This window comes from Pinus tabuliformis, chromosome X, assembly GCF_031772625.1.
Source record: "Pinus tabuliformis cultivar Carrire ecotype Pingquan chromosome X, CPIR1, whole genome shotgun sequence".
Lineage (NCBI taxonomy): Eukaryota > Viridiplantae > Streptophyta > Pinopsida > Pinales > Pinaceae > Pinus > Pinus tabuliformis.
The window spans coordinates 1,308,454,344-1,308,465,639 of NC_142308.1; the positions used below are offsets into that span (position 1 = coordinate 1,308,454,344).

Consider the following 11,296-nt stretch of genomic DNA (forward strand, 5'->3'; position numbering starts at 1 on the left):
GCAGCCCATGATTCTTTGGTCTTCTCATTTGAATCTTTTTTTTTTGAATGTTTTCCTTCAATGCCATCGAGAGAATATCTTTTTTGAAATACTCTTCTTGATATAATATGAATACCATTTAGATCAAGAGGAATTGTTTGGAAGTATTTTACCTCAGCATTGTAAGTGGGTTGAGCTACTTCCTTGTGTAGGTTTGGAAATGGTGGTACAGGTATTTGAGGTGGAGTGGATCTTTGAGATGGATGTGGTTGGGGTTGTGGTTGTGGTGGAGGTGGATGGTAGAGATAACATGGAGTTAGGTATGGAGGATATTGAGTAAAATATTTAGGATATTGTGGATTTCTCCCATAAGTCCCTTGCGAACCTTGTTGCCAAGATTGGTTTTAGGGTTGAGATGGCCAAGGTTTCCATTGAAAGGATGTGTTCCAATTACTTTGAGATGGATGTGCATAACCTTGAAATTGTGAATTAGTTTCTTGCATCATACTAGGTTGACTAGGCTTCCATGGTCTTCTTGGAGCTACATAACATAGTTGCTTTGGTGATTGAATTGATCCATTGTCTTGTTGGTAAAATTCCTTCAACCTCGGTAATGATGGGAAATATTTAATAGCATGCGATTATGCATGTACAACACAAATATCAACATATTCGTTTTTCTCATCTTGCATTCTTAACATTTCTACTTATTCACTTAGATTGCTAAAAATTTATGTTTTAAAGTTATCAAAGCAAATTTCCAAGTTTAGTATGACTTACCAATCTTGATGTTGATTTACTTATTCTTGAACTTCCTCTTGATATGCGCTTGCATGTTTCACAAATTTCTTCGAATGATAATTGGTATACATCACCTATACTCATGAGATAAAAAAGATCAATCCAATCATCTGTAATTGTTCTAAGTAAGAGGGTTTTTAGTATGTCAAATCTTAAATCATGTAATTTTTCCCTCTTAACATTATACATGAATCTCTCTATTAGATCCTCAAGGCTCTCATCTTCATTTTGAGTCATTATAAATATTTCTTCTTTAATATCATAAGCTTTATATTTTTCTAGAAATATATTTTTCATATCATTCCATGATCTTATTGAATCAATCCCTAAACTCATGAACCAGATAGAGATTTATCCTTCAATGTTGCTAGAAACAATATCAATTTTTGAGTTTTTAGTAAGTAACCATAAGATCTACAAAGGATTTCAAATTCAACGAGAAAGGTTTCCTTATCCTTTGGCCTCATACCATGGAAGTTGGGAAGGAAATATGGAGGGATGTTCTTCATATGAACATTTATATCAGTATTTTGAATGCGAAATCCAAGAGGATATTCTTCATTGTTATCATCTCCATCCATTTATTCTATCTTAGATGCCGTCTCTTCTTCTTATACCTACGAAATTGGATGGTGATCTTATTCTTACTACACCACATGATCAAATGGGGGGGGGGAGATTGGTGTTGGAGAAGTATTTTTAATTATTTTTTTTGAATAAGAATGCTAATGCAATGAAATTTTATGTTTCTGAAATGAAATATGCCTAATGAAATTTTTTTTCTTGCCGAAAGTAAAAGAAATGAATCAACTATGGTAGAAAACAATGTATACTTTGACACCTCCCTAGAACTGATGCCAAAAAGTGATGAGCCCCAATATTGCAACAATAATGTTGCAACTCCTAAGGCTACCAACTTAAATTATCAACCCAGTTCATACAAACTTAAGAGGTGTCGACATTGTATGTGCAACATGCAAGGTGTTCTTATTTCGTTGATATAATGAAGTGAATTTCATAAAATATAACCTAAACTAGTTACAATAATAAACCATGCTACTCTAATTGCAAAAAATTCAAATCAATTATACTACTTGCAAAATGGAAATCATTAATCTAATTACAAATTTCTTGGAAAATAGAAAGTTAATCTACAACACATAACTAGAAAATTCAGAAACTAACACTACTTCACTTGCATTGAAGAGTTTCAAATGTGAGAATTTCTTGCTAACTCTATTTGTTGTTTTGTGCTTGTAGTGGAGGAAGGAGGGGTCTAGAGTGGCCCTTAGGTCTCCCTAATCATGTATTTAGAGACTAGGGGTCATTATTTATCTATACTAAGTCAAAGTTGTGTGGGGATAAAAATTGGTGAAGGAAATTGATGCTACAAGTTTCCTACAAGTGATTGCTACAGGAGGCCTGTAATGCTATAGGAGGCCTGTAATGCTACATGAGCGAGAATATTTCTAAATTAGAAAGTAAATAAAATTCAAATGGGATGATTTTTTTTAATTAATTTGGATGACTTAGGTCTCCATTCCAAGTGGAATCACTCAAAAATACCTCTGTTAACACATGCTAAAAAATAGCAGAAAATTACTACTCTAAAAATTGGAAATTCAAGAACTAGTGAGCTAGTTAACCTATCAAATGCCTAACGTAATCAAGTGAAAATGAATTGGGGTAAATTTTTTGTTAACTTGAATGTTTTTATGAGATAATCCAAGTGGAATAAACTCAAATGAATCTCATTAACATGTTCTAAAAAATAGCAGAAAATTACTTCTATTTTGCTACAAGGGACTTGTAGAAATTCTAGATTTGTGAACTAGTAAACCAATCCAAGTAGCTCAATGATGAAGATGAATTTTCAAAGTTTTTATAAGGAGTAATAATCCTTGTGACTCTACAAATAACCTACAAAATAACTTACTTCAGTCATTTAACTGAATACTACAACAAAAGAAGCATCAATACTAAATGCAGAAATAGGAAATACCAAAATAAGAGATGCATGTGAATAAGTAGTTGAAGAAAAATAAATTATACAAAAGGGCTCTAAGGCTCCTAGGATGGCCAAGCCCTGAGGATACTCAGATTCATATGAAGGATACCAAGCTTTAGGAACTAAGAATGTCACCAAACTTCATTATTTGAATCAATGCAAGTACATCCCTGCTAGAAATGAAAGTGGAGCTGCAAAAATACAAGTTTTCTCCACAAGAAGACTAATAAATGCATGCCTCTAGAGGAAAATTTGAATTGGTACTTATAAAAATTGATGGGGGATAATTCTCCTTGAAAGGAGGAATCTTTCCGCTCCAAAATCCCTCAAATAGTGGATCTGGTTCCCAACACTAGGAATCTGCATTAAATGACACATACCACATTCCTAGATTTTCTCAATCACTAGAGCTCCAAAATTTGTGCAATAATTTCATCATATCTTGTTCATTTATTCTCCAATCTTGATCCTCCTGTAGCAGGGAGAAAGTCCCTATATTATCTCATCCTTCAAATCTTCATAATCTGCCTAATATTCTCACAATATTCTACAAAAATAAATAATATTAGGCACAAATATGTAATTATCTCTAAACCTTCCTAATGAAAATATTAAATATAAAAATATGTCATCTAATGCAAAAAAATAGGTTTAATGTGTTGAAGGATGGTCAGATGGGCCTTAGGTTATGTCTAATTTGGAGGCCTATCACCACATGACTCTCTTTCCTTCACCCTTCATTTCTTTGACCACCCACCTCTTCCCATTGACCCTCAATTGTTTTTCCCGCAACTTTCATTCTCCCAACCAAGTTCCAGGAGGAAGATGACATGGATGGCCATTTTCCTTCACCCATGTGTTGTAGTGGCTACAACCACCCTCCAAAATTTCTGCTTAGCTTTGTTTTGGAGCCTCCCTACCGACCATCCTTAGCAGCATGTCTTGCAGTGTCAAGCACACAACTTCAATTGTTTCATAGAGTCTTGTCAGCCTGTGCATGCAAGTTTGTTCCACCCCCTTTAGAGGCTGCTTTCTGGTATTAGTGTTAGTAGCTAGTTGAGCAGCTCCCTCTAGGAATTGCGAAATTATAGAGGGGAACCAACCTTCCCTCTAGAAATTGTGCAAACCCAATTGGGCTCTAGAATTGTGCAATTCATCCCAGGACAGTTGCTCAACCCAGAAATTGGAAAGGTGGTGGATCATGAGTCATATAGAAGGCGGTAAAATGGTGATAGGACTATCCAATCCCTGTAATCATGATGTGATCTATCAATGAAATCATAATTATTTCATGATTTTTCCATTGGTATTATTTCTAATGGTTTAATAAATGGAATTGGGTATGAAATTATTCGAGGGTCTTGTTAGGATTCCAAGAAACTCTCCTAGGTTGTAGCTTGGAGATGCCTGGTAACATATAAATTCAAATTATTGTTGCAAATGGATGAATGGAAGGGATGATGCTTACCTAATCTAGATAACCACTTCTATTTTGTCTCACTCCAGACATGCGTGAACACCCCCAGACTACAAGGCTTTAGACCACCAACTATTCACAGTTTAAGGATTGGGTGAATATGGAGAATACTGACCACACCAGCAGATGCACAAGACCATGTGATGGCTGGCTGCAACCAGTAAAGAAGCCTGCAAATCTAATCTACTAATGCACAGACAGGATGATAGCTCCTTGGCACTAGATGAAGAGAAACCTGAATAACTTATTCAATGACACATACAAGAATTTAACACAGAGATAGGATGATAGCTACTCTAATGCTAAACATCAAGAGCTCAAGAAGACAACATATCAGGCACAGCTTAGAGCAGAAGAGAAATGGAAGGTGATTAATTAATAGTAAAAGAAGCTTGTATTAGCTGAAAATGAAGATGAGACACTGCAAGTGTCAAAATAGTTACAGTCTCTAGAAGTTTAACCTTACATCAAAGCATCAACCATCAACCCTAATTACATCTATCTTTTGGGTATATACAAAGTTTCATTACAAAGGCACTTGGCCAATTTAGGTATGGAGGGCTCTTAATTGACCACCAACTGCATTTAACTGCCTGATGGAGTCTTTGAGTGCATTTGATGGCTTCAGTAGATGAATATGATCTCTTCAGGTGCTCTATTGTCCTCTCAGGCAGCTAGAGTGTTTGTATCAATGAAGTTCCATAACTGCTAAATGAAGTTACATGATCCTACTCTGTCCTTTTTCTCTTCAGCCATACTGTCTGTTAAATGTGGTTGTTGAGGAGCAATAGAAAATGGTACTGGAAGGCCGGCCACCTTCATCCTTTGGGCACATGGAATGGTCAAGGGACATGGATTGCATAGCGAGAGGATGAGTCGGATGAAGGAGCAAGATTGGCCGTCGAATTAGGGGGATAGACGGCGGAGGTGGCCTGGCAGAGGATATCAGAAGAAGTGGGAGCGGGATGAACGTGGGATGTTGGATCTCGAGAGGACAGATCCAATCGATGATTGGGTGGTGAAGGCACGCAATGGTTATCAGGCGGGAACATAGGATTAAATGGTAAGCGGTATCGATCGCACCGCCTTTGGGCGTTAGGCGGTAAAAGGGTGAGGGCATGCGATTCCATTCAGTGCATGACATGTAGCAGCAGAGGAGAGATAAAAATTGCTCTCCATCGTGCGCTAACATCCGATCGCTTTGTGGGCGTGAACTATACGAAGGCTATCCGATCTTGGCGGAGCTGATCAGACAGTGGAGAAGTGATCGGGAAAGTCGCTTTATCGGGTGCGACGAGAGTCGTTGGATCAGGTTTTTGGGTAATTTTGGGCCTTTACATATGGCGATGTGTGATTGCGATCAGATCACATCGCAATATTGCATCGGCGGAAGCCGAGGGGCGCAGCCTTTACACACACATGGATGCAACTTGCGATAGCGCTTAAACTCGGACCCAATAAAGGAATTGAATATTTTTTGGACTGATGAAGGGAGAATGAGTGGTGCAAGGGAAATGACAAAGTGACCATTATGGGCTTCTTTTTTAGCATGACCAAGGACCAAGCTCACTTCCGACCTTTAAAAATCAAGGATATGTAGCATAGCTAACAGGTCTAGAAAATATGGAGTATATTTTTCCATTATTTATTAACGAGGCTTTTCAATGGGCCTCTTAGTGAGCTTATGTTAAAATATGTATGTACAAATATCCTAATTTTGACAATTTAACTTTATTAAAAGCAAACAAAATGTGTTTCCTTTGTTACCTTTTAGGTTGTTTGGAATTTGTTGCTCCTTCAAGTTGTTGATGATGTAGAAATTGAGCTATGATTGTTGCTTGGATCTTTGGTAAAACTGGATGGCTACTAAAATTCTTCTACCTACATAAATTTATCAAACTGAAGATATTGAACTTATAATAAAAACCTGATGTGGATATTCTCAAGAGAAGTTATTGATGTTGCTGATAATAATTTTCCTGATATTATTCAAAGAAAAAAAAGGTCTTCATGTTGAAAATATAAATCAAACTTTACAAATTTTGAAGAAAAATAACGGGGGAGAATCTTGATTGCTAAAAACTTGGTTTTCAATTAGGATCTCTATATAGTTATTCTAGCATCCTATTTTTCATAACTATAGCTTTTTTTAAAGAAAGAAAGAAAAAAGAAACTGAATCGAATTTGGTGGAAGGAGAGTGTGATCTCCTTTTTCCACCATTTTCATCTCTGAATTCCACTGCAAATTTTAAATAAATTCTTCTATTGTTAAGGGATTATGATACAATTTTAAAATATTCCCATTAACAAGAAATTTTGCTCCTTCTTCATCAATAATTTTTATTCTAACTGATCTGTTAGCACTCGAATCTGCCTCAGGCTGAAGGAAGGCAAGGTTCAAGGCAACATCAAACCAAGCTCAGCCTCGTAGCTAGCCCTACGAGGACAGGAGAGGGCTCTCTCCGGGTCTATCTCGATAAAATGATCAATAGAGTCCGAGATGACTTAAAATGGGAACTGATTTTAGGCTAGTAAATGAATTTGAATGAGGGATATTTGATTTAATGACTAAGTTGTTGGGCTGTATGGGACAAGGACAGCATGAGCAGAGATTTAACCAAAGGCACAGGATATTTCATAAGGCGAGATAAGCATGAGGTTTTAGCAATCGAATTGAATTTAAATGGGGTGAAAAGATTGTTTAAGAAAGCTGAAAAGGGCATTAAATGTATGAATCCTTTCCAGGCAAAAGAAAACACATAAAGACTGAACACTTCCTCAAGGTAGAGCAATGACTGAATTCTACCTTTCTCACTTAAAGTATTCAGCTGGAAATGATCATGAATGAACTGCAAAACATCACAGGATACATATGAAACAGAGAGAAAAAAAAACACATGCCAAAACTCATACCGCAAGAATCTTATAAATCAGAGCTGCACCATTTAATTATTTCTCTGTCAAAATTGTACAGTGATAGTGCTGGGTTTTTTCTTCCCACCGTTTCCCAGAACTCAGAACTCTCTTTACAAATGATTTTTTAATACAATAAATAGACTTAGAGCCTGGGAAAGCGAATCGATGAAAATAAGGGGCAGTTTCACCTAAAATCATGAAAATAGGACAAGATTGCTCTAAAAAGGAGCAGCGTTACATTTTGTTTGTTGATGACCAATTAGAATGCGGAAACTGTAATGTAGAGCCTCTGAAATCGTAACTGAAAACCAAAATAGGCAATCGAACCTATCTTTCTGCATGGTAGTTGTTCTTTATTCAATTTTGAGTTTGACTGTCACCATATCGTGAGCCAGCTGTAGTTACCCCATCACTGCCTCCAGCATTTGATAACTGCCCAAATTCTTTGGTATACTGCCCATTAAATTATTCATCGACAAGTCTATATATCTGAGATTATTACATTTCCTAAGGCTCGAGGGGATTCTCCCTTCCAGATGATTGCTAAATAAGAAACAATAAAAGGCCTGAAACTTCAAGAGGCAACGCCTGTAGCGTAGATCCCATAAAATCGTGGTTGAAGACAGAATAGACCATCTGTTTCTATTCCTCTGTTATGACAGATGTCCTTGTTTTAAATGTAGGCGATTCAGTCTTTGACTGTTTCATTTTCCTTTTGCCATTAAATTGTTTTGATAGTATGGTGCCTTGTGATTAGATAAAGAGCACCCGCATCTGAGTTGGCTTAATCACAACATTTCTGAGCCAGAATGCACGTCCATTCATCACTTACATATTAGCTGTAGTGTTCGTTTGATGTTCCACGAGATCTGAACAATAGCAAAAAATTATTGAAAAATAGTGCGCAAGCATAAAGTCACGTTTGTGTTGAGCAATAAGCCGCATGGGGCTATATGCCACTCAACTCACTTGAGGGTGGGAAGGGCGGTTTTCTCTTCGGATAATAGTACAAACCTTTTTCAATTGACATTAACATTATCCAATCGATATCCCATCTAAATTGAATTCATTTTCTGAAATCCCCATCCCATCCTGTTGTTGTTTAAAGAGAAGGTTCATGAGATCTTCTGAAGGAAAATGGTCAGAAAGTGTGTCACACTCAATTTTTGGAGTCAATCCAAAATCTGATGCACTTTTGTCCTTCAGCCTCAGCCCGCTATCAATTCCTAAAAGTTCACCCTGACTTTGAGCATTACTGAGCATCCCAGGATATCCAGCATTTTGTACCAACCTGCTTGAAAGATTTGGTCCTTTCCCAACAAATCCAAAACTCCTAACCTGTCCTGGATCTTGCACAACAGGAACATTCAAGCCCTGGGTTCTATGAGAAGCTTGGCCATGACATGGGCTCAAGATAGCAGTAGCTGTTTGACTTAAATCTTGATTCATAGACACATTTTGCACTTGCCAACCTTGCCTACCACTCTGGCTTAAATTCTGACCAAGACCACTTGATGTGCCAAAACTTATTCCAGAACCACTTAGAGTTGGAGAACCAACTATGTCACTTATGCCACCCAACCTTTTAATTCCTGAAATGTTCATTCCACCTTCAATATCAGATGTTGTTAAAGGGGAAGATAAACAAACAGTACTGGAAATGGAATAATCATTTCCTTGGAGAATGTGCACATTCTGGCTCTTATAGTCTACAGTTGACATCCGTCCAATTCCTTCTGGTACATTAGATTCAGTTGCACCCAGGCCATATGCTGGCATTGGCATACGGTTTAATTGCCCTGAACCAGGAGCACCAATAATATTATTGCCAAGACTGCTATTGCCATTGGCTAGAGAAGATAAAGTAGCCCTCCCCCTAATTTCATTTGGAAGGACTTGTGGCCCAACAATACTGGCAGATGGCAAATTCAGGACTTGTCCACTCTGAAGCTGAGAACCTTGAAGTTGTCTGCCAGGTTGCTGTTGTGCTACTTCACTTAACCTTTTCAGATATGGCCTATATTTCTGCAGGTGGCTTGCAACATTCTCCCTTGTAAGCCCTTGAACATGCATCAATTCAAGTATCCACTTGGGAACAGCCTTATCAATTCCAAGCTGATTCACAGCGTTTGACAAATTGTTGATGGAGCTCTATAGACTAGACCACCCGTGGTTTCTTTGAGGCAAATGGATCATCATTGTCATATTCTCCATCATCTTCCTCCTCCTTGGCTTCCTTCCTCTTTTTTAGAAGTTTCCAATTACCATCTGTTCCTTCGTTTACTGAGGAAGCATAATCAACATCATCAGATCCTTTTCTATGCCTATCATTGTCTTCAAAACTACCAGAAAGATCAAAATCCTTTGGCTCATTCCTTTTCTTTCTAATGACACACTGCCATATGTTTTTAAGTTCCTCTAGGCGTATAGGTTTTATCCAGTAATCACAAGCCCCATGCTTGATTCCTTTCATAACTGTACTTGTTCCTCCATCTGCTGACATCATGATGACCGGCAAGTCCATCTCCAGTCCAACTTGCTCAAGGAGCTTGAAGCCATCCATATCTGGCATATAAACATCACTTATGACAAGGTCAAACGCACCTTTGTTCTCTCGAAGCATTGATAATGCAGTTGTAGCACGACAACATGTTGCAACTGGTGAATGCCGATGCAAGCAGCCGCATAGAGCACTGGACTCACCCTACCAACTTCTACAGGCTTCGATTTTGACCATTGTGTCTCACATAATCGTCCTGTTTCGAGCCTTTGCCTTTTCACTCCTTGGTTTTCTTGTGCAGCACTGTTTTCAGCACAGTTTTCTTTCTTCAACGAAATACTCTTAATGCATCTGTTTATAGCCTGTCTAGAATTTTTAACTTTTGTTCTGTAATTTCCTCCTAAATTTGGTTGTTTGGACGACTTCTTGCAGACTTTGCTATGGAAGGCTTGCTCGAGACCACCTTGGGCATAACTTGTGCACCAGGAGTATAGACCTCCATCACTTTATTAATGTCTTGGTGAGCATTATCTTTAGATTCAGTAGAATTTGCATTATCCTTAGCTTCAGTGGAGTTCACATTATCCTTGGATTCGGTAGAATTTGCTTTGCTCATTTTTGTCGAATAAGAATTGGCAGTGGAGCTGGGAACTGTGCATCCATTCTCCTTGGAATATTTCAGGTGGTAAGCTAGCAGCAACCGACTGTTCAGCCTGCATAGCTTCTCGGAAGCTACACAGTGCTTCAAAGGCAAAAGATCGCCTTGGTTTTATCTTTGGCACAAAAGGTGATGTTGCGTAGGCGCAAGCTGTTTTAAACCAGCATTCGGCCTTATGGGCCTCTTCGGACGTCTCGCCCTGTAAGAAATCAAAATAACGGGGAGCAGAAAATTCATAATTGATGTCAATTTGGAAAGCCCCCTAAGCCTGAGTTTTGTTTTCAAATCTTCTGGTAATGTCATAACTTCCTTTAGAGGTTTTTTCAGCTGAATCTGTTCAATATGAGTACGAGGAATATAAGAACCATCCAACTCAAGCTGCTTTACAATTATGCATTCCTTTCCTTGTATCTGCAAACACTTTCAATTCTGTTGTTGAAGCCAATCCATTTTGATGCAAATCCTTTCAGAAAATACACAACTGCTTCAGCAAATTTGGTGAATGATTTCCTCGGGCTCCTATCCAGCACGATGGATGTAACGAAGCACCCTTTTCACAAGATCAACATGCACACCTCCCGTCACAGATATTCGAGTATCCCAAAACAGGTCGAAGTCTTTAAACTCCAATGTCTTCGTTTCTAAACACATCATACATGAATAAAATCACTGAATAGGCCATGTCGACTCATTTGGAGAAGAATTGAGCTGAAACAAATTGAGTTTTTGATGAATTGATGATGAATTTCGGCCTTGGGGCTCTGTGCGCCACGCGCACTCCCAGTGCGCCACGCTTGGTGAGTGCGTCGTGCCAGTGTTAATTTTACACTACGGAGGAGCGCCCAATGCACCGCGCGCATTCTATGCGCCGCGCTGTTCTCCAATGCGCCGCGCCAGGATTTCACGAAGTCACGGCTTGAAAATTTGCAAGCTTTGCCTTCTCTTCACAAAGCCTCG

General features: G+C 38.3%; 1 pseudogene; it reads right to left on the reverse strand.

Annotated features, from left to right (window-relative positions):
- Nucleotides 1–8,201: 8,201 nt before the first annotated feature.
- On the reverse strand, nucleotides 8,202–9,835 carry LOC149144887 (uncharacterized; annotated as a pseudogene).
- Between the last annotated feature and the right edge of the window lie 1,461 nt (nucleotides 9,836–11,296).